This window comes from Lathyrus oleraceus, chromosome 5 (assembly GCF_024323335.1).
Source record: "Lathyrus oleraceus cultivar Zhongwan6 chromosome 5, CAAS_Psat_ZW6_1.0, whole genome shotgun sequence".
Lineage (NCBI taxonomy): Eukaryota > Viridiplantae > Streptophyta > Magnoliopsida > Fabales > Fabaceae > Lathyrus > Lathyrus oleraceus.
The window spans coordinates 99,989,399-100,010,862 of record NC_066583.1 but is presented as its reverse complement, the minus strand read 5'-3'; the positions used below and the strand labels follow the sequence as shown (position 1 = coordinate 100,010,862).

Here is a 21,464-nt window from a genome sequence, read left to right as displayed (position 1 = left end):
AGGAAATGAAATACAATAGGGAAAGGGAAAAGAAACTACAACTAAGGCTGCCTTCCGCCTCTGGTTCTTGGACCCGGTGATCGTTGATGTACCTCTAAGTTGTCAAACCTGCTAAGCAAATCAGCGAACCGCTGATCAGTAATTGTATTCCTCGCTTCCTGTTGTTCTTGCATTTGGCGCATCATTTGCATCATTTCGAGATTTTGTGCTTGCATACCATCAATTGCATCCATGATGTCGTCGTTGGTTGCAGGCCTTCGTCGTCGACGACGTGAGGATGGGCCAGCTGCAGCATCGGAGTGGTTGAGCGGGACAGATTGTTGTGCAGGAGCATGATCACCTTGCTCCATGTCTTCAAACTCGTCTGCGGGCGGGTTTGCTTGTGAAGGCTCGGTGGCTTCGGGAGCATTTAGATCATAGAGGTGACGGTTGGGGTTTGTGACATCGGTCAGGGCGATGTTGGGTAGGATAACGCTTGGGATTGCCTGGTTGTTCACCATAAGATAATATCCTCCGCCTACTCTGTTCTTAATCAGGCGGCTGGATCGACAGTAGCTGATGTCCATAAATAGGGGAGGTAGAGATTCTAAGGTTTGGAGTCGGTCCCCTAAGTTTAAGCCAAGTGCTATGGTGGTGATTAATCCAACAATTACAAAGGGTTGGCGGCCTCTAGCACATAAGGTGCGGATATGATGAAATAGAAAAGAGGCAGCGTTTACCTTAGCATTCGGTTCGAAGACGCATTCGAGGAAGAATAGTTCCTTCGCGTTGACCTTGCTGTTGTTTGGTCTTCCAAAAACTGTGTTTTGTAGGATGCGGATAAAATATCGGATGGTTGGGTTATGTATGTGGGAAAGAAGGAGCTCTTCCCAGTTGTAGGCATCTAGACCGGATATTTTCTTAAAAAGGGTGAAAACGGTAACTGTGTTCCAGTTTAGGTCGGGAGGGATTCTGGGGTAGACTTGGCCTTCTGTGGAGAATTGTAGCATGGTACTCAACTGGTTTTGGGTTAAGGAGTACTCGGTGTTGAACATACGGAAGGTTGCGGTACCGGTTAAGAATTCGTCTTCATTGGCGGGAGTGGTGTATGCGTATGAACTTAAGAATTCTAAGGTTAGGGAGGGGTAAGTGGGTTGATTATGCGTGCATAGAAAGGTTAAGTCGGCTTGACGGAGCATCCATTCGATACCTTGGAGTAATCCTAATTGTTGTAAACAAGTAAAATCAGGATACCTGGTGGAGACGACGCCTCTCTGTTGGAAACGCTCGTATTGCTCCCTTTGATAATTTTCATCTTCGGTTCGGAAGATGATATTTTCGAAATTCTGGTTACCCGCCATACTGATGAATAAACTGAAAGAGGTAATTGGAAAGAAAATAAATGTATTTGATAGAAGAAAATGGTTTGTGGTGAATGAAGGAAGATTTGGTGGGTATTTATAGGAAAAAAATTTGGAAGTTGGAAAAATAGGTGGTTGAAAAGTGAATAATTGTGGGTAAATGTGAATAAATGGGGAAGGTAAAAAGTTGAAAGGGTGTAACGTTCGTCTCCAACGGCTCCTTAACGTTCACCTAGTCTGAAGGGCGTTACGCCCGTTACAGCTGCATGACAGGCGTCACAGGTACTTAGCGTGACGTCCGTGACAGACCTTGTGACGCTCGTCACGCTGTCTGTTTGGCAATGGCTACAGCTAGCGTCCTTCAGAGTGACTTGGTAATGTATTATTTTATTTGTTTGTTTTGGATTGATTTATTCTGCTATTTAATTTCTCCTGCATGCTATTCTACTTTGTATAATAGTGAATATATAAATTAATAAGTCATAGGTAGCAACAGTAGAGAACATAATAACTATTGCATAATAAAATTAAATAAATAGCTTCAATAAAATGATCATAATGTAATATTGGAAAGAAAAAGAAAAATGCGAAAGGGAAACAAATGCGAACATGAATTTAAATAACATTAATGAATAATCTAACTTAAAACTAAATAACTAAGAAAAATAATTTCTATCCATCTGCACGATCTCTGGCCGGAGGAGCAAAAGAGTTAACACGGTTTAGCAACTCGTGAAACTGATTTGTCATACTGCTCATGTATCCTAGAACTTCGTGTCTCATGTCAGTAAACTCTTCTCTGAGGGCGTCTTGTTCTGACATCAAAGCTTCAATGGCGGTGTTATAATCGGTTCCGGGCATATGATGTCGGAGGTCGGATATTGCTGATTCTTCGGTCTGAACAGGCTGAGGAGGAGGGTCAATATCATAATAGCCAGATGGTGTCTGAGGGTCAGATTCAGCATAAGGGATCTGGTCATCACAAATCTCGTAGTCCTGGATGGATTCAGTGGATCTAGCAGGAGTGGGGGTTTCGTTCAGATTGTAGAGCCAGTTACTGCGGTTATGAACATTAGTCCTAGGATCGGGTAAGGTAAATAGGCAAAGAACCTGGTTATTAATTATAAGCTCGAACTCGTCAGATCCTAGGTTTGCTATAAACAAGGTGTTGAAGAGGAAGGGTATACTCATAATGGTAATGCCACAAAAAGGGCTTAAGTCAAGCATAGGCTGACGTAATCCAATAGCATTACCTATCATAGTTATCAAACCGCCTACTCTAATTGGTGCTCGCTCATCTTGGATAAGGTGGTCTAAATTTGCTAGCATAAAGGTGGCACCGTTTACTGGACGGTTCTGGGAAGCACAGAATATGATGAAAAGTTCATCACGTGAAACTGAAGTGCTGTTTGGCTTCTCTCCAAATAAGGTGTGGGTCAAGATCCTATGGAAGTAACGGAAAGCCGGGTTATGTATGTTTCCAGAGAGAAACTCATGTTCCTCGGGCTCGTCATTTCCAGTCAAACTACCCCAAAAGTGTTCAAGTTCTCTATATTCAAAAAGTTCTTCCTGGCTTACTGTGAATGTATCAAGGGAGGTAGGGAAACCCAAAAGGTTGGTAAAGTCTCTAATATTAAATTGGTACTCCATGTTGAACATTCTGAACTGGATAAAACCTCTGCTAATTCCTTTCCCATGGCTGGGTAGATAGATTAGTGAGCTAAGGAATTCTAGTGTTAGTCTCCGGTAGGTGGCGAAATGTCTTAGGATAGGGGATGTTTCCCATCCTATCTGATTCAGCAAATACAAGACACTTTCTCTTAGTCCAAGGGCAGTCATAGCCCAGTCATCAGCATATAAACTAGGTAGCATCTCTCTAGTGGCTAGTTCCTCAAATTTTAGTTTGTGAGCCATTCCTCTGAATTTGATACCCATACAATCAATATGTCCCATCTGGTTAGTGTTAGCTAGAGAAAAGAAAACATGAGTTTTAGTCAGGATTTGGCCAAATGCCGAAAGAAGAAAGAAGTTTTTAATAAATTAAAATAAAATAAGGAAATAATAAAATAATTTTGGGTTGTCTCCCACTAAGCGCTTTGTTTAATGTCGCAAGCTCGACATAAAAACAATCAATTACAATCTATAATTTCTGGAGGCATTTCGTCTAAGTGTAGGATTTGCGAATCTTCGTTGGTTTCCGCATAGTGATAGTGTTTTAGACGTTGCCCGTTTACGGTGAACGGTTCTGTGGATTTTCCTTTAATTTCTACAGCTCCACTGGGAAAGATGTTAGTGATATGAAAAGGACCTGACCATCTGGATCGTAGTTTTCCCGGAAATAACTTTAGCCTAGAGTTAAATAAAAGGACTGTATCGCCTTGCTTGAAGATTTTCCTTGATATGCGCTTGTCATGCCATTGTTTTGTTCTTTCTTTGTAGATTCTGGCATTTTCATAGGCGTCTCTTCTGAGTTCCTCTAATTCGTTTATGTCAAGGATTCTCTTTTCGCCGGCGGCCTTATAGTTTAGATTCAGATTTCTAATAGCCCAATAGGCTTTATGTTCTAATTCTACCGGGAGGTGGCAGGATTTTCCATAAATGAGCTTAAATGGGGTCGTCCCTATGGGTGTTTTGTAAGCAGTTCGGTATGCCCATAAAGCTTCTGGTAATTTTAATGACCAATCTTTCCTTGAAGTGGCGACTGTTTTTTCTAATATTTGTTTAATCTCTCTGTTGGACACTTCCACTTGCCCACTGGTCTGAGGGTGGTAAGGTGTCGCTACTCTATGCCTTACGCCATACTTAAATAGTAGTTTTTCGAGTACCTTGGATATTAAATGTGATCCACCATCACTGACTACTATTCTTGGGACACCAAACCTCGGAAATATTATATTCTTAAAGAGTCTAGTTACTACTCGGGTGTCATTTGTTGGAGAAGCTATAGCTTCGATCCATTTTGAAACGTAGTCTACCGCCACGAGTATGTATTTGTTACCGAAAGAGGATGGAAAAGGTCCCATGAAGTCTATTCCCCACACGTCGAAAATCTCTACTTCCAAAATACCTTTTTGTGGCATCTCGTCACGTCTAGATATGTTTCCTGTGCGTTGACATCTGTCACATTCCTTAATAGCCGCATGTACGTCCTTCCATATATTTGTCCAATAAAAGCAGGATTGTAGGATTTTAGAGCAGGTCTTGGATGTACTTGCGTGTCCACCATAAGGAGCGGAGTGGCAGTGTTGGATTATATTTTCTACCTCTTCTTCGGGTATACATCGACGGAAAATACCATCGGGGCCTCTTTTGAAAAGTAAGGGATCATCCCAGTAATAGTGTTTTATGTCGTAGAAGAATCGTTTCTTCTGCTGGTAGGATAAAGTAGGTGGAACTATTCCGGCAGCTAAATAGTTGACGAGATCAGCGTACCATGGTGTAACAGATATAGCTAAGGTGGTTTCTACTTGCTTGTCAGAGTTATTCTCTTCCAAAGTAGCTATAAGTTTATCGTACGAGAAATCATCATTAATTGATGTTCTTTCTGATTCAAGGTTCTCAAGTCTAGAGAGGTGGTCTGCTACTACGTTTTCAGTCCCTTTCTTGTCTTTGATTTCCAAATCGAACTCTTGTAGCAACAAGATCCATCTTAGGAGTCTAGGTTTAGCATCCTTTTTTGTTAAGAGGTATTTGATAGCAGCGTGGTCAGTGTAAACTATTATTTTGGCTCCGACCAAGTAAGAACGAAATTTATCTAGCGCAAACACAACTGCTAGGAGTTCTTTCTCGGTTGTGGCGTAATTCATCTGCGCTTTATCTAGGGTTCTACTTGCGTAATATATAACGTGAAGCTTTTTATCCTTGCGTTGTCCTAAAACAGCACCTACAGCGTAATCGCTGGCATCACACATTATTTCGAATGGTTCATTCCAGTCGGGTGTCTGCATTATGGGTGCGGAGATCAATGCTTGCTTAAGCGTTTGAAATGCTTCTAAACAGTTATTGTCGAATATGAATTCAACATCTTTCATCAATAGTCCGGTTAAAGGTTTAGTTATTTTAGAGAAGTCTTTGATGAATCGTCGGTAAAAACCGGCATGTCCTAAGAAGCTTCGTACTTCTCTCATGGTTCTTGGGGGTTGAAGGTTTTCGATTACCTCTATTTTGGCTTTGTCTACTTCAATTCCTCTATTTGATATAATGTGTCCTAAAACAATTCCTTCTTGTACCATAAAGTGGCATTTCTCCCAGTTAAGTACTAAGTTTACTTTTACACATCGCTCAAGAACTCTTTCTAGGTTCTCAAGGCATTCTTCAAAACTTTGTCCGCATACGGAAAAGTCATCCATAAATACTTCCATGATGTTTTCGAGAAAATCGGCGAAAATTGCCATCATGCATCTTTGAAAGGTTGCAGGAGCATTACACAAGCCAAACGGCATTCGTCTATAAGCGAAGGTACCAAAAGGGCATGTGAACGTCGTCTTTTCTTGGTCATCAGGATGAATTGGTATTTGAAAGAAGCCTGAATAACCGTCCAGATAGCAGAAATGTGAATGTTTTACTAATCGTTCTAACATCTGGTCAATGAATGGTAAAGGGAAATGATCTTTTCGGGTTGCTTTGTTTAGTTTCCTATAGTCAATGCACATTCTCCATCCCGATTCGATTCGTTTGGTTATAGTTTCCCCTTTTTCATTTTCAATAACGGTTATGCCTCCTTTCTTTGGTACTACGTGTACAGGACTAACCCATTTGCTATCAGATATAGGATATATGATACCTGCCTCTAATAACTTGGTTATTTCCTTCTTCACCACCTCACTCAGGATCGGGTTTAGTCTCCTCTGGTGTTCCCTAGAGGTTTTATAGTCTTCTTCTAGCATGATGCGGTGCATACAAATAGAAGGACTTATTCCTTTAAGATCGGTGATGTTGTAACCTAGTGCGGTCGGATACTTTCTTAAGATATGTAGGAGTTTTTCTGTTTCGAGTCTTCCTAGGTCTGCATTAACTATCACTGGTCGTTCAAGTTCTAAGTCTAGGAATTCATATCTCAGATTTTTGGGAAGTGTTTTCAGGTCTAGGGTTGGTTTGTTAAGACACTGCGTAGGGTCCGGTGTTATTGCCAAACATTGGTTGAGTTTGTCTTCTACAGGACAGTCGGATGATTTGTCTTCTCCTAACTCTGTTTCTTTTATGCATTCATCGATGATATCCATGAAGTAACATGTATCTTCTATTGCAGGTGCTTTCAAAAATTGGGAAAGAATGAACTCAATTTTCTCTTCTCCTACTTCGAAGGTGAGTCGTCCTCGTTTTACGTCTATGATTGCACTGGCAGTTGCTAAAAATGGTCTTCCCAGTATAATGGGTGTAACTTCATCTTCTCTAATATCCATAATTATAAAATCAGTTGGAATGTAGAATTGACCTATGCGTACGGGAACGTTTTCAAGAATTCCTACAGGATATTTGACAGAACGATCTGCTAGTTGCACAAACATTTTAGTTGGTCTTAATTCTCCCATTTCAAGTCTCTTGCATATGGATAAAGGCATAACACTAATTCCGGCTCCTAAATCGCATAAGGCTTTGTCGATGACAAATTTTCCTATATGACAGGGTATAGAGAAACTACCCGGATCTTTGAGTTTAGGAGGCATGTTCTGGATTATAGCGCTACATTCGGCAGGGAGTGTAACGGTTTCGCTATCTTCAAGTTTCCTTTTATTAGAAAGAATTTCTTTTAAGAACTTGGCGTATGAGGGCATTTGCGTAATAGCTTCTGTAAACGGAATTGTGACGTTTAATTGTTTTAGTAGGTCGACAAATTTTTTAAATTGGCCCGCATCTTTGGTTTTAACAAGCATTTGAGGGTAAGGGATAAGTGGTTTATAAGGTGGTGGAGGTACATAAGGTTCCTTCTTTTCTACGGTTTCCTTATTACTCTCTGCCTTTTCCTTAGGTTCACTTTCCTCAGTTGACTTTTGAGAGTTTTGGTTTTCCATCCTTGGATCAGACGGTCCTTCCACTTCTGTTCCACTTCTTAATATGATTGCATGAGCGTGGCTTCTCGGGTTAGGTTGGGGCTGTCCAGGAAATGTACCAGTTGGGGCAGCAGTAGGCGCTTGTTGTTGAGCTACTTGTGATATTTGTGTTTCCAGCATTTTGTTATGGGTAGCCAGGGCATCTACTTTACTTGCTAGTTGTTTAATTTGTTCACCAGTGTGTACATTCTGGTTTAAGAAATCTTTATTGGTTTGTTGTTGGGAAGCTATAAAGTTTTCCATCATGATTTCCAAGTTAGATTTCCTAGGGGCGTTATTGTTGTGTGTAGATGGGTTCGGTTTCCTATATCCCGGAGGTATAACTGGGGCTTGATTTGGAGATTGTCCAGGTGCGTACAAAGCATTATTACTCTTATATGAAAAGTTTGGATGGTTCTTCCAATTTGAGTTATAGGTATTCGAGTAGGGGCTTCCTTGAGCATAGTTTACTTGTTCTGCTTGGATTCCTGTTAAGAGTTGACAATCTGTAGGAGTGTGACCTTGGATTCCACAGACTTCGCAATTCTGAGTTATGGCGATTACGGTGGCTGGAGGTGATACATTTAAACTTTCAATTTTCTGGACCAGAGCATCCACTTTTGCATTAACATGATCAAGGTTACTTATCTCGTACATGCCGGTTTTCGTTTGAGGTTTTTCCACCATTGTTCGTTCAGTTCCCCACTGGTAGTGGTTTTGGGCCATGCTCTCGATAAGCTGGTAAGCGTCAGCATAAGGTTTGTTCATTAGCGCACCACCTGCGGCGGCGTCTATTGTTAACCTTGTGTTGTACAAGAGACCATTATAGAATGTGTGAATTACTAACCAGTCTTCTAAACCATGGTGTCATACCCCAAAATTTGCCCATTAATATTTCAAGACATTTTTCAGGGCACTCCGACTCTTTTTTATGACACTGATCTTAAAGGAACAAAGGCCCAGCTCACGAGTGGCCCAATCCAGAAAATGGCCCAAACTGGCCTGCTCGCTAGGCGAGCAAATCCTTCGCCTAGCGAACATTCGCTACACGCTCGCCTAGCGAAGCTGGCAGATAACAGAATTTCTGGGCTTCATTCTGAGCCCATTAGGTCACAACAAGAGCACTATAAATAGCCAAGCTTCAGTCACGAAAAGGGAGAGAAAAAAACAGAGGAAGACGGACGGAAACCCTGGCACAGAAACCCTGGAGGCTACTTTAGAGAGTTCCGAGTGAAGAAACCCTGAAGGCCGCTCCTCCGCTCCGAAGCTACCGCCGCCCAACTCCATCCGATACCAAAAGCGATCAGTCTCTTCAACATAGCAGCTTAGTTGCAAGCAGGTTTGCGCATCACTATTGTTTTATGCTTTTAAGCGGTAATCTCTATATACATAAAGCATCATGATTGAAGTTTCTAATGTGTAATTTGATTTCACGTGCGAATTTAAATATGCTTGAATATCATAAGTGTTTGTCCATGCTATTCCTGTAATCAAGTGCCATACAAGTTCAGGTTTTCGGAGGCCATGCTGCTGTCAAACTCCAAACCTGTGGCCGCTCGCTAGCACATCGCTAAGCGAGCCTGTAGCGAGCATTCGCTGAGCCTTCGCCAGGCGAAGCAGAGGCGAATGGGACAGTGGCTGCTTTGTTTCTTTTCTATTATGCCTTATGTCTATCTAACCAAGACTTATTATAATTCTGCATCATTTGGCCTGAGATTATGACTGTTGTGTTGTAGTGCAATTTTCAATTGTACTTTACTTTGATGCTCTAACCCGTGTGTTGAATTGTGCAAAGGTTTACATATTCCCGAGGAAACGGCCGGCTAGGTATCCCACTTTATGTGTGGGAGATCCTCATGGAAATTCACCCTGAATTACTCAATTGATTTTAATGTATTCATTTCATGGCGAAGATCCACCCTAATGGCTTAATGGATCTTAATGTATTGATTTTAATATGGACCTAATTACCTAATTGATTACGGCTATCTAAGTAATTACAACACATTGCCTTTAAATAAGTGATCTTGGACCTCTCTTTGTGACCCCACGATTTCGGTATTACGGTCATGTCCCGCGAATATGGGGATACACTTAGCAAAGACCCTTCGTTTAAATCATCATAGTCCCTCGAATGTTGCCTTTGTCCCTCGATGATCCTTCGGTGTAGCCTACGGTTAAATGATGATCGTCCCTTCGAATGCTAAGGTATCCTTACAACTGTTGCCTTCAATGACCTATCGATGACCCTACAATGACCCTTTTACATCCAAAGGATAAAACTACTTACTTCTCAATAGTAAGGACAGTTTTACCCTCATAAGGATAGGAAATGCCCATAACGACCTTAGGAAGGTATAACTCTCAATTACTGGATCATAACCTAAAACATTTTCCACCCCTCACACTTTGCAAGTCCTAGAAAATCACCACTTGGTATACATTCATACTAGAATCATTCCCAAGTTATATTTTTCTAAACTGTTTTTCAAAATCAAACGAGATAAATACTTTGTATACATTCATACGAGAATCATTACAAAGGTAAACTCTCTTTTCGAAACATTTTTAAACAATTCACCAACACTTTTCAGACAAAAATATAAGTGATCCAGCAATTAAGAGCCCATGGATAACCATGGATACAAAGGGTGCTAATACCTTCCCTTTGTATAATGTACCTCCCGAACCTAAGAATCTAAATTAAGGTCTTTCCTGTTCTTTTCCACCTTTCCTTATGGGATAAAAGAAAAGTCGGTGGCGACTCTTGCTAACCGCGACATTGCGATTAAAAACACATTAAAGTCAGTTCACCGTATGACACATGGTGTGGGCAAAGTCTCATCATGTCTTTGTATCTTTCCCATGCTTCGAAAAGAGACTCGTTATCTTTCTGTTTAAATCCATTTATCTGGGCTCTTAACATAGCTGTTTTGCTTGGCGGAAAATATCGGGCAAGAAAAACTTTCTTCAACTCGTTCCATGTGGTGACAGAGTTGGAAGGGAGAGATTGAAGCCATCTTCTAGCGCTATCTCTTAATGAGAAAGGAAAAAGACGAAGTCGAATTGCCTCTGAAGTGACACCATTAGCTTTAACAGTATCAGCGTATTGGACAAATATGGATAAATGAAGGTTAGGATCCTCGGTAGGATTTCCAGAGAATTGGTTCTGTTGTACTGCCTGCAACAACGAAGGTTTAAGTTCGAAGTTGTTTGCTTCGATTGCTGGCGGAGCAATACTTGAATGCGGCTCATCTTGTGATGGAGCAGCGTAATCTCTAAGAGCACGAGCTGGTTCTGCCATCTCGGGTATCGAAGGAAAAATGTTTTTGAAATCAGGAAGTTCTACAGGAGGGAGATTGTTTGCAGCACGATATTCCCGAATTCGTCGTAAGACTCGGAGATATAGTTCGATATTGTTGATTCGTAAGTAGAACGGCTCGCCTTGTGAGCGAGTATGTGGCATACAAATCGACGATAGAAAGAAAAGAAAAAAAAGAAACCTTAGTCTCTACAGCGTAACGGAAGAGTTACGATATCGACTAAATAAAAGTCCCCGGCAACGGCGCCAAAAACTTGATCGCTCGACTTTATGAGTCGAATTTGGGGTACAAACTGCAAGTGCACAGTTCTATCGCGTAGTTTTAAAAGATATCGATCCCACAGGGACTTATGAATCGATATACCGTTATCTAAGGTTACTTCGTAAAGCTAAGGTGGATAATGTTTGATTGTTTGGGGAAAAGCTAAAAACTAAACTAAGATCTAGATTAAATATTAATAAAGCGGATATCGGTATGCAGTTCGTCGTAATTAAGGAATCAATTCTTTGTCGGTCCCTTGGTTTTAAAACAAATCTTTTCAGTTGACTTTATTGATTAAAAGTTTTATCTCAAACTCTCGCTCTGTTGAATAAACCATGATTTTATGTTAACGTAGCTGTCACTTATAATTAAGTCAAAAACCATTTTTTCAAAGCAATAAAGTTCGTAGAAACTCTTTTTAAGAAAACACTAACCGTTTAAACACCCTTATCTCAAACTCTCGCTCTGTTGATTTAGGTTATATAATTAAATTCGAATGCTTAACTCTCGTCCTCACATTCAATCTTTAAAAATACTTTTTGGAAAAGATTAGAATTTAATTAACTCTAAAAATTGCTCTCGCCCTGATCTAGAATTAATGTCCAATTTACACTGTCCAGTTAAAACCTCAAACTCTCGCTCTATTGATTTTAATTTCTTTATGTCTTTTACTTTCGTACAAAAACCTTGTTATTAAACCTGTAAATTGAGACCGTAAAAAGAGTGATTTTTATTTTAAACTTAATTAAACCGACTTAGTTTTGATTCCTTATTCCCCTTACTTTACATACCGATATCTAAGCGAATTAGCCAGACATGCTAAACAAACTTAAATAACTATCATGCATAAACAGACTCATCTCAAGCAAATAATATAAATAAATAATAAAACAAAGCATTAAACAATAATTAAAGAACCTGAATAATTTAAACAGTAGTCTTGAACACTCCACCACAAGCCGGTAGGATTTGTTCTTGAATTCTTCAATTAACCAACAAATTAAAACGAAGGAATAAAAAAAAACTAGATTCTAACGTAAGGTTAGATCCGGTGAAAAGGTACATAATAGTTTCCGGTGTAGAAACTATTATGTGAAAAACTAATTAAGTGCTAGAGAAGAAAATAGAATTGCCAAAAGAAAATAATAAAAGTTGCAAAAGTAGTATGTAAAAGGTATTCCTAAGCTGCTGAGAAAAAGAAAATTGGAAACTGCCGAAATCTGGAAAAAAAACGTGTGTTCTGCAGGTTTTGAAAGTAGCTATTTATATTGGTGCCTTCCGTAACGGTTTTCAAAACGTCTCTCGTAAATATAGCCATTACTTTGAAAAAGAGTCAAGCGTGCAGATAGGTTCAACGCGTTCCTGGTGCCAAAAATGTAGGAATGGTGTGACGTTCGTCACACCATGTGTGACGTTCGTTACAGGAGTGTGCAAGGCGTGACGCTCGTCACATCCTCTGTGACGCTCGTCACAGGCACAACGCCTGTGTCTTCTTTGGGCTGGGCTTGGCTTTTGCTATTTGTTTCTTTTCATTCCTTTTTGCACCTCCTTTTCTTCCTTTTTTTACTTTTGCTTCAAATAGATCACCTGAGACAAATAGAAAGGAAATACCGCGTAATATCTAATAAAATGAAGTAAATTGAAATAAATAATAATATAATTTAATTGAATTAAGTCCTAAAATATGATATAATTTCATGTTATCAACAGATAATAATTTGACAGTAACATTCTGACATCAGGATATCTCTTAACCAGAATCTCAATCGAGAATGTACCCTGCATATGGATAAACATGAGTTAGATGCGGATGAATGCAAAATGGGAATGATGTAGATGCATGAATGCAAGTCACTGTGCCATCCTCCAAGTCATCTGAACATCAACTGTACTGGATTACGGTCTCGGAACTGATCACAACCATCTGAGGTACTGAGTAACCGTAAATCCAACTCGGGAGGTTCCGAAATAAACGGAACTAGAGGATATATCACCATCATCACCAGAAAACCACTGAACGGATAACCACAACATCATCTGAATCGACCCAAGGAATCCTGAAATAAACGGATCCCCACTGATAAATATCACGGACAGAACTCCGGCGTCTCAGAAATAAATATCCATAATCCAACTGAACCCGAGTCACCATCAAAAAGTCACCAACAGAATCTGCATCTGTAGGAATCAACCCTCCCCTCACAGGTGAATTCTAATAAGGTCATCCTAAGACGGATAATGGTCTCGACAATCGGGCAAAATACTCAACGGGTTTGCCCTTTCGGGTGTGTCGCTGCAGCTCTCATAAGATCATCCAAACCAAAGATCCGGGAAAGAACGGTCACCGAAGTCAACAGATCAAAAGAGGTAACCCAACCAAAGTGGACTACTCCACCCGGAAGGACTCTCTCAGATGAACCTCGTCCGACTTGTGGTATGTCACGTCGCAACAACATGCTGATCCAACATGTGAGGAAACGTGAGACCATACTAATCCTAGGTGTATACTCGGGCCTGGGTTTTAGCCCCACTCAGAACACCCACCCCAAATCAAAGGAACCACACCTGTCCAGAATCCAGCACAGTAATAATATGATGCATGCAAACATATCTGCAAATATATACAGTCACAGTATAATAATCATGAATGCAATAAATAAGCAGTAAAAGCAACCAAAACTATCCTAGAGAGCGCTAGGATAGACTCGCTTAGGGAAAATGGACCAGCAAGAGGTCAACTTCTGTAGTTCCCAGCAGAGTCGCCAGCTGTCGCAACGCGAAAAACAACCGGCGAAAAAAAAACACAGAGCCGCCACCGTGCGTTATTTATCCCAAATGAGGGAAAGGAAACACTCGAAGTAAACCTGAAAAAGGGAAAGGAATGGTCTTACGACCAGAGATTGTAAGGTACGGGAGTCGGTTACGCAAGGGGAAGGTATTAGCATCCCTCACGTCCGCCGTACTCGACGGGATCCATGCTCAACAGGATAGGAAAAAGTTGCTGATAAACTGCTCAAAGAATGCACACACACTGGAATAATAAAGCAGGCGGAAGAAGACGGAGGAAGGGGACTCGGCAGGATATCGCATCCTAGTCCTACATAGTTTATCAGAAACAAACATCAGAGTCAACGTAGTTTGGGGAAATTGAGAACGGGCTCGCTAGGATATCGCATCCTATGCCTACGTATCTCATCTGGAATGAGAATCAGAGTTGTCGTAGTTCGGCTAACGCACGCCGAAACAAAACACAACACAAAGACGCTGAGACGTCAAAAGAAACACACAAACGGAAATAGACTGCCAATGGCTGGTCTTACGTCCGACTCCGAACAACAAACACAAACAAGGAAACGGAATGCCAATGGCTGGTCTTACATCCGACTCCAAACACATGCAAAAAGGTTATCAAACAGACAAGCTAATAGGGAGTCTGGCACTCGAGCCTAATAGCTGTCACACAAACACCAAGAAGATGCTAAGCCGTCAGAAGAAACAAAGAGATTGAACACACAGACTAAAAGGGAGTCGGGAACTCGGACCTAATAGTTGTCAAGCAAAACACACACAAAAAGAAAAGAGGGTGAACAAAACACACGCAAAAACAAAAAGGGTGCCCGGAGAGATCTCGCACGATCTCCTGCCTACGTATCTCATCTGGTATGAGGATCAGGGCGACGTAGTTCCCCTTAACAGGGGAGAAATTCTCCTAACCAGAGACCAAGGGAATAACGAACTAAAAGGGAGACTGACTTGAGCCTAATAGTTGTCATGCAATCCACAATAGTCCTAGGTTGAGGTATCTAAACAGAACCTAACTCGCACAGGAAGCAAGTTGAAACAGCAAATAAATAGCAAGTAAACATCACAGGTGAACAGGTATCACACACTATATGCAAACAAGCGGCTCATACAAGGCTGGGTTTTAGTCAAGGGGTCATATCAACCTCGACAAACAAGCCAACACTGGAAGGGGTGTCTGAGGCTCTTAACCACTGACATTGACCGTCAGGGTGAGCAGATGAAAGGTAATGAGGGTTAGACCTCATAGCTCTTAACCCGGGCCTGGGTGAGCTCAAGACAAAGAAGGTGTGGGGGTCCAGAATGAGGGACCCTACTCCACATGTCTGACTCTGGACAAGATCTTGGGTGTTTATTCAAAAGCATCAGCACGTAGTGCGAGCATAATGAAAGACTCAACTGAATAGCAGGGGATTGATTGCAAATCCCTTCTATCTGCCAATCGCCTCTTCACTTAGGAGGTCTTAACAAAGTAACAACACAAAAGTAAACAAACACAGTCATTGCCTCTTAAGGAGGACTTCAGCCAAATGCCTGCCAAACAGAAATGACAGGGTTCCAGACTACATGGAGTTAGAGAGGTTACCTAAGTGGTATGCCAACCACAAGCAAAGCAAAGCTCAAGCAATGAGCTAAAAGCAGCTAAGGTACCTGTATGAAAAGCTAAACAATCAGTATTCTATTCAGACAAACAACCAACAGATAACAACAGTCAGACATTCCCAATATGTACAACATGTAAGCCATAAGAGGCAAACACTCAAGTGATTCACCACCAAAGGACCTACAACATAACCAAATGTTAGCAAACAAAGCAAATGGCAATCTGAAATGATGAGGCCACATCAACCATAGAGCTAAATGCTTGAACCTGAAATACAAAGCTCAAATTGTAAGTACAAACCCCTAGTGCAAATCCTAGGGTCAAAAGCAAAGAAAAAAGTCAAAACAGAAGTTGATATTCAACAAGAAGCAACTTTAATCAAGCAAGAACATGTCCTAAAAAGGACCAAGTCTAAAGCATGAAGCAAAGTCATCACATGAGTAAGATAAGGCAAAGGCAATTACAAAGCACACAATTGGACATCAAGAATCAAAATTCCATATTAAAACAGAAATGAATCAAACAATCATGAAAAATTTTATGTGCATATAACATGTCAAACACAAGCATCATGCAAAAAATTGGAATCAGAAAATCTCAATTGATATGTATAAGAAAATGAATAAGATCAACATCAAAATGTGTGACACACATTGTCACACCCTACATCCATGTATCCAAAACAGAAATGGAAAATGATAAAAATGCCAATCCAACTCTCAAAAATCAAGCAACATGTTAGGGATCATCATACCAAATTTCAAATCCATTGGACAATGTATGAGCATTTCACAAGAGAATTGGTACAACATGTCACATTTGCACACATGTTCAAATAACAGTCCACAATCAAAATTCCAGCAATGATAAAATCAAGAAATGGACATTATAAAATACTAGACATCAAGATGAACATGTAGGAAAAAATTGCATTCAATTTGGATCAATATTCTATTTGTTATGAATTTTGGAAGTTGGAGAAAAGAAAATGGAAATAACATGAATAATGCATGAGAGAATGGAGGGAAAAGAAAATGTTTGACAAAATTTGAACAAAACGTTGGAACCAGGAATCGAAGTGAGGATGGAAGTGGGAAGCGCACTGGCAAAAACAAAATTCCCAAATGCTGAAGGTGGGAATCGAAAGGAGGTCGCTGGGTTCAGGGCGCGCTGGACTTGCAAAACGACGCCGTTTAAGGCCTTGCCCTAAGTTCATACCAGACGGCGGCCAGTATTGTTCATGGCAGTGGTTTCCACCGTCTTCCTTGTTGAGACGGTGGCGCAACAGTAGCATTCATAATTTTTTTTTGCAGAATTTTTCAAGGCATATATCAATGGAAAGCTCTCCTCATGAGGAACACAAATCCAGTATTCATTTGGCCTAAATCTCAATAATAAACACGGATCGAGCAGAAACATATTTCATGTTCAAACATTCAACTCAGCATAACTCAATCAATATTCATCCAAATTCAATTCTATAACCATCAGAATTCTCAGCATGATGAGATCTACCTAAACATGGCAATGATTTGAAGAATTAAGAGATTCAAATTTCTAACCTCTTAAAGAACAGTGAACTGATTCAATGGATTCAAGTGCTCTCCAGCTCCAGATTTCCTTCCTCAACCTTGCTATGAAGTCTGGTACACGATTTGATGCTTCAATTGGCTTGGATCTTGCTGAAACTCAAAGCTCCATGTTCATGTGTTCATGCACGATTTGCTTGATTCTTCACCAAAACCTTCAATCCACAGCTTGATTTACACTCAGTGATGATCAATGAACTCGAATATGCAATAAAATTCAAGTGTTATGTGAAGAATTTTCAAATTTGGATTGAGAGAATTTTTGGAGGGAATTTGGATCTAGATCTAGAATGAGTAAAAAAACTTCAGAATTCTGTTATGATTTGGCATTTATACTCTGTCCTAATCACATTGCTAATCCACATTTGCATTGGTTAATTGAGATTAAGAAAAATAAGGTGTATGACCAAAATTGGAAAGTGTGAGGTGCATGGCAAATTTTGGACGTGAACAGTAGCATGTGGAGGTGTATTTTCACTCAAAATCAATTCATGAACACAATGGCAATGGTATTTAGCTCATGTAATCAACCAAATTCAAATTCTCCATTTTCCCTCCAAAATGAACATACATGGGCAAATGATTATATGAGATAATTTCATGCAATGTAATGATGGATTCGGAAATTATAGGTCATGAGAAGCAATATGCAAAAAGAGGGACTCAATTTGGAGTTTTGAATCAAAAGATATGGCATTTTGAAGTTCCATGCACCCTTGATGATCATTTGCTCATAACTCCTCAACCATTCATTAGATGCTCATGATCTTGGACTTTTTGGAAATGGGAGAGAAATATCTTCAACTTTCATGTTTACTAAAATTTCATTTGAAGCTTCTTTAATGTTGGAAAGTTAAGTTGAATGTGAACCAAAATCTTTCCATTTTTGGAAACTTTTGATCTGACTTCAAATTCTTCAAGGTATGTGTTTGACATGATGAATAAACCTCTTTGGGACATGAATGAGATGTTGAAACTCATTTCTCCCCCTCCTAGCCCTCAGCTCTTACACAGTTGACTGTAAAGGTCCTCAAATGACCTTGACATGCTCTGATCAGCTTGAGCCTCAACCACTTGAGGAAATGGCTCAGAAATGAAACCCTAGCTCATATAAGCTTCTCCACATAACCATGTGATCTCCATCTCAATAGAATACTTCATCTCCTTGAAAATCCCTGGTTGGAATAGAAGTCATTGATTAGGGTTGACCAGAGGTCAAAACCCTAATCCAAAGGAAACTGATCATGAATCATGAAGCCCTTGGTGATGATAGAACCATGATGATGGTGATATACCCTTGCAAACAAGATAATACTCAACCTCTTTGAGGAATCAAGAAGCCCTGACTGAAGCACAAACCCTCAGATGGTTGACAATCAATCCATGAAAACCCTTAGGCTTGAATCATGTACCTCTCCACCTCTGACAAGACCTTGGAGGATGACTTCTGATTTCCATATGATATGCAATATGCAAATGCCTAATGCCCTAAAAAAATGAAATGCAATATGTTAAACTAGTCCCAAGAAGAGGAGGGAAAATTTTGAGGTGTTATAGGAGTGAGATGAGAAAATAAGTTACATTAAGAGATTAAAAGAGAGGCACGACACGCAGGTCGTATGTTAAAATCCCAAAACAAAATAAAGGAAAACTAATGCCATAACTGATCACCACAAGACAATAATAATAAACACATTATTATTATTAATTTAAATTCTGTTAATTAATTAAAACCAAATTAAATTTCGGCGACCGATCACACTACGCAGAGTTAGCCGGGGGTTCCGCTGCCCGGTCAGCGGACAGTGGTTCCGCTGACCGTTCAGCGGACGAGGGTCAAGGGGGCAGCGCCCCCTGCGGGGTTGCAGGGGAAGCTCCCTGACTCAAAATTTTAATGAACAATTCATTTGAAATCGTCGTCATTTTTCGCATCAACACTTGATACTTTAAAGCACAACTCCTGCGCAGTCACAACCCTAATCGCATAACTCTTTGACAACACAACCCTTGTGCCGTCATTAACCCTAATGCACCAATTTCAGACCGTCAAACACACCTTAATTGTTAATTCAGTATGATTGATCAACACGTCATTGCTTCACCATACTAATGTCGGATCAAGAAGCAAATGACCATTGATCGCTCAAAGGAAAACAACCATTAAGTGTTTGAATGAATGAAACAGTAACAGTATATCATATATACCGTATTTTGCATCAGGATTACTTATATCATATATATAACTTGATCGATCTCTATTAAGTAACCTATGAATGATCGATGTATCGCTGCTTCACCATACTAACGTTGGATTCCGAAGCATAGTCAACATCAATCATCCAAATAATACACACGTGATGCCAAATTTAATTACTCGTTTATTCTTTGATTCATTCTATCTTTTAATCGTATTAATACGGAAAATACATAAAATAAACAGCTATCAGATGCATGGTTTCGTAAGTGGCTTTGGTACCACTGAAGGAGAAGAGCGATCCAAAAGCATCGGAATTTAAAAAATTCTCCTTTAGTGATCCTTACGAATGGGCATGATCAGTGATAGAATCGTTACCTCTTGTGACGATTGAAACCTTTGATGCAGATCTACGGAGCAATCACAAACGTTGAACGATGACAACGCCTCTACTCATTCTACACGAACGGATTCCTTCAATCTCAGTGCTAGCTGCTACGAATGAAGGCTTTGAGTGAGAGAGAGAAACGAAATTGCAACTACACAAATGCTTCTGCACAAGGGTTCTATTTATAGAACCAATTGTGTGGGCTGTAAGCTAAAAAAGCCCACTTAAGTGCATGTGACCCATATCTTATAATATGCCAAAATCACTTAAGCATGTGCTACCTTACCATATTTCGTGTTCTACTTAAGTACACCGTACCTTACGATGTCCTACAATTCACTTAAGTGCACTGTACCTTATGGTGTTCCTTAGTTACTTTATCTCTCATCAATCCGTATTTTTGTGTGTGACTTTGTGGATTTTCGCGGCATTGGCAATTATATTAAATCACGTATTTAACATAATAAATAGTGAGCGGTATCTAGCAACACATCATTGTTACCCAAGACACGAAAGTGTCATGTGATCTGACAAATCCTTTTGTGATAATACTTAAGTGTATAATTATCCTTTTGCTTTTATGTCTATATTGAACACAAGGCATAGACTGTGTCATCCTTGTCCATTTCAATATTGGGCCTATAGACATTTATCCTGTTACGCAGGATGGGCAAATTCCATCTAGGTCACTCATGTCTCTTAGCATGCTTTGGGGAGTACCCATCAACTGTCTTTATGGTCATCCAGTTATGGACAAAGTTTGATCAGCAATAAGGCACTCGACTCTACATCTAGGGTCCATAGTGGTTTCAGGTCGAAGGGTGGTATACACCATTATCACCATGAGAATAACTTGTGACACTTTGCATAACATTCTATATAGTATTCTCATAGCGGGTTAATCCAGTATAAATATTACTCTTAATATTTATACCTATGTTTAAGACTTGATAACTCCTTATCCATGATCCATGAGATGTGATCATCAGTCTATATACATAATAGTCTTAATGCTTTAATGTTATCCCACTTGACAATAAAGCTCGACTACAGATACTTTAAGAATAGTGTCCTTATGTTTAATGTGATCTCATGATTAAGTCACACTTGATACATTAAACGGACTAGCTATTCTAGGGACTCTATTAAACAAACATAATAAAGAAAAATCCTTTTATTATTAATAAATAATTTGATACAAGTACCAAAAGTATTGGCCTCTAGGGCTTACACCAAAAAAATTACATCCACCAAAGAAAGTATACAAGAGAACTTCTGAAGAAGTTTAACTTGTTAAAGTGGAAGCAAGCAAAAACTATAATGCATCCTACATGCGTTATGGATAAGGAAGAGGTAAGTAGTAAGGTAGATCAAAAGCTATTCAGAGGTATGATAGGTTCTCTCCTTTATCTAATTGCTTCTAGACCTGATATTTTATTCAGTGTTTGTTTGTGTGCTTGCTACTAGTCAGGCCCTAGGGAGACTCACTTATCCGCTGTTAAGAGAATCTTTAGGTATATGAAAGGTATTATTAATCTTGATTTGTTTTATAGAAAATCAAGTGAATACAAGTTAGTAGGTTATTTTGACGTTGACTATGCTGGAGATAGAATATAGAGGAAAAGTACTTCTGGAAGTTGTCAATTTCTGGGATACAATTTGATCTCGTGGTCTAGCAAGAGCCAGTAAACAATTGTGCTTTCAACAATCGAAGTTGAGTATATCATAGCTTCTGGATGCAACACTCAGATACTCTGGATGAAGAGTGTGTTGGAAGATTGTCATTTTTTATAGAGTAACATTCATATTCTCTGTGATAATACTTATATTATTTGTTTATCCAAGAATCCTATCTTGCATTATAGGGCTAAATATATTGAGATTAAACATCATTTTTTACGTGACTATGTTCAAAAGGGTATTTTCCATTTTAAA

The 21,464-nt window shown here is 39.7% G+C and overlaps 1 non-coding gene across 1 annotated transcript; it reads left to right on the top strand.

Annotated features, from left to right (window-relative positions):
• The first annotated feature begins 10,188 nt into the window (after positions 1–10,188).
• Positions 10,189–10,295, top strand: LOC127089165 (small nucleolar RNA R71). Its single transcript, XR_007790937.1, has one exon. It is a non-coding gene; the product is annotated as a small nucleolar RNA R71 (small nucleolar RNA).
• The last annotated feature ends 11,169 nt before the right edge of the window (positions 10,296–21,464 follow it).